Genomic DNA, 7,901 nt, shown 5'->3' on the forward strand with positions numbered 1-7,901 from the left:
ACATGTTGTATTATCAATTTAAATAAACTTTAAATCGTTATTCTTGTGGAGGGGAGACCGCTAATTGCACAAAAGTTATGGCCATTTTGTCTTATTTAGTTAAATTTTTTCTACTGGAGAATATATTGACATAAATACAAACATGTTATCAAAACAGTAATATGTGGTTGCAGTAATTGCCACTTAAAATGTAATAACTCATTTTCTGCTATGGTTTATATTATGTCCTAATGATCTTGATAATAAAATAACTTTTTTTTTTTTACTATAAAGATAGATGAGTGACTAAAGTCAATATGTTATGATTAAAATCTGGTCTAGTGAAATTATTTAGACAAATTAAAATAAGTAAGTCCCCCCATTTCTAAATTACAGGATTGGATTACAGTAAAATAGCTTATCAATTCTTGGTCTCTCCTTCATTATCTTATACAATATAAAAACTAACAATTTATTCAATTTGTAAAGGGATTTCACGTCTAACTAAAAGTGCCAAATTGATACTACTATGATTGAGATCTGAATCCCATGATTATCCATACAAAGATATAGCAATGGAATTGCAAACTTCATCACTCCTTTGATATTCCTCAAACCTGACTCTAAGGGACCACTTCTATTGCTGTAAGAAAATTCAGTCTTTATACCATCAGGTTATGGCCCTTCTAGTAAGAGTGCCATTATGTTTTTTTTGTTATTATGTAAATAGCTGTCCAAGAGAAACACATCAAAGTTCCTCATCTTGTTTCATATAGACCCATGAACAGTTATCAAATTCTAATATGTTTGTCACTGCCAGCATAGATTGGGTTTCAGTCAGTGACCATTTATAAAGTTATCTAACTATATATGGACTTGGAGGTAACTGTATATAATCTGATGGATTATTATTGTTTTCTTAATGTAGGTAGCGTTCTTTAAAGGCCTATTAGAACCAAATCCAAACCTGTTTCATTAATAAGTTCAATTTAGTTTATATGTTTTAAATTATTAGAATTTTAATGAGACCTCACTCTGACTGACAGCAAAATCTGGGAGGGACTTGTCTCATGTATTATTGGTAAAAATGGAGATCCGGCCATGCAACTCATTCTATATCTATATTTTATATTCGGTTCCCTCCCACCCCACACGCGCACACTGTATGTTCCCAACTGCCCCCAACCTACTTTAAAATATATATATTATTTCAACAGCTTAGTTCATGACCCCCTCTCAATATAAGCCCTCTTCCTCCTGCCATTCATTGGCTTAGGAGACCACTGGAACTCCAAAGGTTATCCCGCTGCTATCCAGGAGGTAGAATTGGAACCCTGCTGGTGTCATATATAAAAAGTCAAAGTCCACTGCTAATCTTCGCTGGTTTGGTCTCCCTGACCCCCATGTGTCATAGAATCATAGAATATCAGGGTTGGAAGGGACCTCAGGAGGTCATCTAGTCCAACCCCCTGCTCAAAGCAGGACCAATCCCCAATTAAATCATCCCAGCCAGGGCTTTGTCAAGCCTGACCTTAAAAACTTCTAAGGAAGGAGATTCCACCACCTCCCTAGGTAACGCATTCCAGTGTTTCACCACCCTCCTAATGAAAAAGTTTTTCCTAATATCCAACCTAAACCTCCCCCACTGCAACTTGAGACCATTACTCCTTGTCCTGTCCTCTTCTACCACTGAGAATAGTCTAGAACCATCCTCTCTGGAACCACCTCTCAGGTAGTTGAAAGCAGCTATCAAATACCCCCTCATTCTTCTCTTCTGCAGACTAAACAATCCCAGTTCCCTCAGCCTCTCCTCATAAGTCATGTGTTCCAGACCCCTAATCATTTTTGTTGCCCTTCGCTGGACTCTCTCCAGTTTATCCACATCCTTCTTGTAGTGCGGGGCCCAAAACTGGACACATTACTCGAGATGAGGCCTCACCAATGTCGAATAGAGGGGGATGATCACGTCCCTCGATCTGCTCGCTATGCCCCTACTTATACGTCCCAAAATGCCATTGGCCTCATATCCAGCTTCTCGTCCACTGTCACCCCAGGTCCTTTTCTGCAGAACTGCTGCCTAGCCATTCGGTCCCTAGTCTGTAGCTGTGCATTGGGTTCTTCCATCCTAAGTGCAGGACTCTGCACTTATCCTTATTGAACCTCATCAGATTTCTTTTGGCCCAATCCTCCAATTTGTCTGGGTCCCTCTGTATCCTATCCCTGCCCTCCAGTGTATCTACCACTCCTCCCAGTTTAGTATCATCCGCAAATTTGCTGAGGGTGTAATCCACACCATCCTCCAGATCATTTATGAAGATATTGAACAAAACCGGCCCCAGGACCGACTCCTGGGGCACTCCACTGCCAACACCGGCTGCCAACTAGACATGGAGCCATTGATCACTACCCGTTGAGCCCGACAATCTAGCCAACTTTCTACCCACCTTATAGTCCATTCATCCAGCCCGTACTTCTTTAACTTGCTGACAAGAATACTGTGGGAGACCGTGTCAAAAGCTTTGCTAAAGTCAAGAAACAATACATCCACTGCTTTCCCTTCATCCACAGAACCAGTAATCTCATCATAGAAGGCGATTAGATTAGTCAGGCATGACCTTCCCTTGGTGAATCCATGCTGACTGTTCCTGATCACTTTCCTCTCATGTAAGTGCTTCAGGATTGATTCTTTGAGGACCTGCTCCATGATATTTCCAGGGACTGAGGTGAGGCTGACTGGCCTGTAGTTCCCAGGATCCTCCTTCTTCCCTTTTTTAAAGATTGGCACTACATTAGCCTTTTTCCAGTCATCCAGGACTTCCCCCGTTCGCCACGAGTTTTCAAAGATAATGGCCAATGCCTCTGCAATCACAGCCGCCAATTCCTTTAGCACTCTCGGATGCAACTCGTCCGACCCCATGGACTTGTGCACGAGTCCGGCCCCATGGACTTGTGCACTTGTGTCCAGTCAAGTCCATTCAAAATGCAGTCACTAAGACAATCTTCCTTTCCTGTTGATCTGATCACATCACTCACACTGGGGCCCCTACATTTGCACTACATCAATTTCAAATTTATCATCTTCAGGGCTCTACATAGCTATGCCCTTCTCTCTTATTGGGTCACCTTCTCTCTCCTGGTGATGTCAGCCTTGATGCCCCATTTATGTGCTTCACCCATGACCATCTAGAACTGTTTTGCACATCACACCATGTATGGGAGATGCCTTTGTGAGCTAGTCTCCTAAGCCAATACCCTCTCTTCATTTAAGACACCTTCTGAAGAACCATTTTTGCTGCTACTCCTACAGAAAATTAGGGCCCAATTCAGCAACCTCTTTATGACACCTGTCTAACTTAAAGCACCTGAGTAGTCCCAGTACCTTGCTGAACTGAGGCCAAGTTGATTAAGTCATCTACTTATCCAATTTCACTTATTCAGCTCATATATGCAATGTTTATCTGTATTATGGATGAAGGAACTAGAGAGGGAGAGACATGAAAATACTGGAATTTAATACTGGATACAAAACAGACATCAGGAATGGTAACACTTCAATCTTCCTGGACATTCTATAACAGATTTAAAAGTAGCCATACTTGAACAAAAAACCTTCAGAGGTTCGGTCTAGTCTTACTGGAGAGCACCCACATCTGCCGCTAACATCATCAAAAGAATGCCTCCCACCTGAATGGGGTGTGAAGCTGCCATTACAATTTTTCCTCCATGCAAGTAGACCCCTAGATTTTGGCTGAATCAGTCAGAGTTCTTGTGGCAGCACAGTCTCTTTGCTCCCTGCAACAGACTTTTACCTGCCAAAATTATAATTTTAACTTCAGAAATCTTTATCTCTATACCATAATAGTCCTCGACTAAGTGCATGGTAGCACAAATAATGTGCTGTATTTTGCCACTTTACCTTAAACAAAAAAGTCTATAAAATGCTGTAAAATCAACGGTTTTAATGCTGACAAGATCCTCGATTTTCTTGATAGGATTTTGTTTTTCCTATGAGTTGTCCAAACATCATCAATAATCAACATACTGGTGATGTGTCAAAATAGCAATAAAATTAATGTTTTGTCCAACCTCTGAATTTGGCATGGAAGCAGAAAATATCAAGTGATAGCACAATGCTGCAAAAAGTCTTGAGTTGTGGTCCAATTTAAAATAATAAGTGTTTTCTCACTGTTCAGTGAGATATGATTTCAAAGAACTCTGTAACCCACTTCCTATTTCTTTTGCCCTCGGTCTGCTGACTAATATTTGCATTTTTCCTAAAACAACATATCTTCCTCCCTGGATGGAAATTCCTGATAAATGCTTTCCGTTGAACTTCCTTCAGCATTTACATTAAACAACACTGATGCCAGAGACCATTTCCTGAGGTCTTTGCTTTCTACTTTCTGAACAACATGCAGTATCCTCAAGAGTCCATCATGACTGCCTGCTACCAGTATTTTTGTTGTTCAGTCTTAGGAAGATTTCCAGACTTAATTATAATTATTTCAGGAATTGCTCCAGAAATGGTCTCCTGATTATTCTTTTGGGAACTTCTGACTATGAGTTAAAGGAAAATAAAATAAAATGACTAAATCTGAATAAGCTACTACCCTTAATCAGTGATTCATGCATTAAGCCAATTCTAGAGATAACCTTAAGAATCATTCTACTTTGGTTCGGAGTATAGTTCTGAAATATTTGCAGAAACATTTTGAAAATCAAATTAAACTTATTGTTTTGGGGTTTCATTTAAAAGCTTGTATCTGAGACAATAGTCATGGAAGGTTTTGCTTAGGTTTCAAGTTTTGAAAGATTTTTTTTAAACAATCTAAGTCAGACTGAGTACTTATAACTGAGCTTTGTTTTGTGTTTCAGGTTCAGATGAACCCAAAATACAAAGTGAAACTGGAGTGGTACCAACCAAAACAAACTGAAATCAAAGGAAGTGTTCATAAAACCCCAGATCATGTGAGTTCAAAGTTTCACACAGGATTGTTACTGTAAATTTAGCAGTTATCATATACATTTTGTTCTCTCAAATAATAGCTCCCAGAAAAACAACCATAAAAGGTAAAACTCCAGAAAATAGTAAAGCTGCAAATAAATTGGACTGAAATTTGTTAGAGGGAAGGGGTTGAGCATGATTCCACCTAACACACAGAGGGTTTGGGGCTCCATCAGTAGGATGTGGTTTGGTTGCTTTGAAAGGCAGGGAGGTGAAAGGGGTAGCAGCTCTACATAGCATGATTTCTCTTCAGACCTGTTGGAAAGAATCTGTGAAGATAATGCTAACCCCTTTAGCATTATCTTTCATACAGTCCCTATGTGCAATGTCAAAAAAGTTGGGGGATGAGATGAAAATATTTGCATTCCAGTAGCACCTATGGCAGTGGTCTCCAACCTTGTTATGCACAAGATCACTTTTTGAATTATAACCAACCCAGGATCTGCCGCACCCCTTCCCCAGAGCCCCGCCCCACTCACTCCATCACTCACTCCATCCCTCCATCACTCACTCTCCCGCACCCTCACTCACTTTCACCGGGCTGGGGCAGGGGGTGGGGGTGCAGGTGCAGGCTCTGGGGTGGGGCTGAGGGGTTCAGTGTGTGGGAGGGGCCCCCAGGCTGAGCCTGGGGCAGACGGTTGGGGTGCAGGAGTGAGGGGTGCAAGCTCTGGTAGGGAGTTTGGGTGCAGGGATCATATGGTCTCATAGAATCCACTGGACATTTCATTAATTTTATTTGTATTCATGTCATTTGTGGTTTATAAATCCAAAATCCTTCAGGGGTTGTCACAAATCAGTGTAACATTCTCAACTGTGAGGCATACATTGGCTGAGCCTGGGGTAGGGGCTGGAATGCAGAAGTGTGGGGTGCAAGCTGTGGAAGGGAGTTTAGGTGCAGGAGGGGGCTCCGGGCTGGTGCAGAGTGTTGGGGTGCAGGAGAGGGTGAGGGGTATGGACCCACGGAGGGAGTTTGGTGCAGGAGGAGTCTCTGTGCTGGTTGAGGGGATTGGGGTGAAGAAGTGGGTGAGGGATGTTGGCCTTGGGAGGGAGTTTGGTGCAGGAAGGGGCTCTGGGCTGGTCCAGAGTGTTGGGGTGCAGGAGAGGATGAGGGGTCTGGGAGGGAGTTTGGGTGCAAGAGGGGGCTCCAGGCTGGGGCATGGGAGGGGGTGCGAGGTGCAGGCTCCGTCCGGAAGGCGCTAACCACAGGTGGCTCCCGATTAGTGGTGAGGGGGCTCAGGCATGCTGCCTGCCCTCCTTGGGCTGCTCCCAAAAGCAGCTGGCTGTTGGCACATCTCTGCAGCCCCATGGGGTGGGGGAAGCAGATCTCCGTCTGCTGCCTACGCCCTCAAGTGCTGCCTCCAGAGCTCCCATTGGCTGGTTCCCTTGCTCGGGGAGGAGACAGCATGCAGAGCTGCCTTACCCCCACCCCTGCTACCCGGGGTTGCAGAGATGTGCCACAGCCAGACACTTCCGGGAGCGGCATGGAGCCACAGTAGGCAGACAGCCTGCCTGAGCCCTGCTGCGCTGCCAGACTTTTAGCGGCCCAGAGGTCATGATCAAGTGGCAGAAGCTCCAGGATTGACCAATCGATCACGATTGACAGGTTGGTGACCACTGACCTACAGGGATACAGTCATAGACCAGGATCCCACTGTGCTAGGCACTGTACATACACATAACAAAAAGAGAGAAATAGGCAAAGGTCCCCGTCAGTGCAGTTCCCGAGAAGGTAGAGGGGGGATCAGGGCATGAGTGGTAATCCAACAAATCTGGCTACACTGGATTGTTTGGTGTCCACAGAAGCATTCCTGTTTGTCCTGGACCATTTTATTAGGTGGGGAAAAGAGAAACTCAGCAACCCCAAAGTGAGATAAGCATGAAACAAAATATGGCTCCTTCAGTCTTTCTTCAACCAGCTTTAGTCCCCCGGACACTGAGATTTCAGTGGCATATAATTTAAACATTACATGACTAAACCCCTATGTATCAGTGGTGAAATCTGTACACATCAAGATGTGACGTTACCCTTAGTATGCATCCAAACTGCAGGTTTTGATAGTAGTATGCTGTCACAAGCACAACTGAATGTTTCTTATAAAAATTTTCAAGGGAACAAAGCAGAATATGGTATGTGCCTCTCTCTCTTTTCCCAAACAGGATTTTCATGACTATTCTCCTCGCATGATATGGCCAGGGAAAAAGGGTTAGAAGCAGCTCCTACTTCATTCATCCTCCCTAAGAAACAAAAAAAGCATCTAGTGGCAGGTGAACCTGAGAAGGTTTGGCACTTCAGTTTAGATAAGTACATGAGCTTTTGATGTTTATCAGAAACTTATTGGAATTTATCTAAGTCGTTTTATCTGGAAATAGAGTTGGAACTCGAAGGAGAACAGGCTGTCTGGTGATGTTCTGACCAGGTAGAAATACCACAGACAGATTTTTTTCCTCAGTATTTTATGCAATCTGTTTCTGATTATTTCATGGACCCTTTCTGAGCTAAAGTAAGCAGAGGAGAATTAAGATAGGCTCCACAAAACTGAGCCCTGCACTGTTGTGGGGGCACATTGATCCATGAAGTTGAATTGAAATATTTTAATTTGTATTTGTGTGTGAGAGAGACACAGAGAGAGATCCATCAGAGAACACTGGAGTCCGCGGGAATCGGGGAGTAGGGAGGGAACCTTGGCATTTGGGTTCTGCCTTCCACAATTGCAAATCTGCTTCTTGCCTCTGCCCCACCTCTTTGTTTCTTCTCTCAACAGGCAAGTTGCAGGTTCCCTCTTACGAGTGCTGCAGGTACACTAAATCGTGTACCTGCACCACATCCTCCACCACCCTGACTAGCCCAGCAAACTGTCTTCTATTGGCCAGGGCTGGTCTAAAGGTTGGTGTGCACCTCAGGTCACTTGAGAATAAT

At 43.5% G+C, this 7,901-nt stretch overlaps 1 long non-coding RNA gene across 1 annotated transcript in view; it reads left to right on the plus strand.

Moving 5' to 3' along the window:
- Positions 1-7,272, plus strand: part of LOC140917632 (uncharacterized) — a 111,292-nt gene extending 104,020 nt beyond the window's left edge. Inside the window, exons 4-5 of the long non-coding RNA XR_012160930.1 lie at positions 4,855-4,947; positions 7,142-7,272. This is a non-coding gene — a long non-coding RNA (uncharacterized lncRNA). The remainder of the gene's footprint in view (positions 1-4,854; positions 4,948-7,141) is intronic.
- Positions 7,273-7,901: the final 629 nt, after the last annotated feature.

This window comes from Lepidochelys kempii, chromosome 9, assembly GCF_965140265.1.
Source record: "Lepidochelys kempii isolate rLepKem1 chromosome 9, rLepKem1.hap2, whole genome shotgun sequence".
NCBI classification, from domain to species: domain Eukaryota; kingdom Metazoa; phylum Chordata; order Testudines; family Cheloniidae; genus Lepidochelys; species Lepidochelys kempii.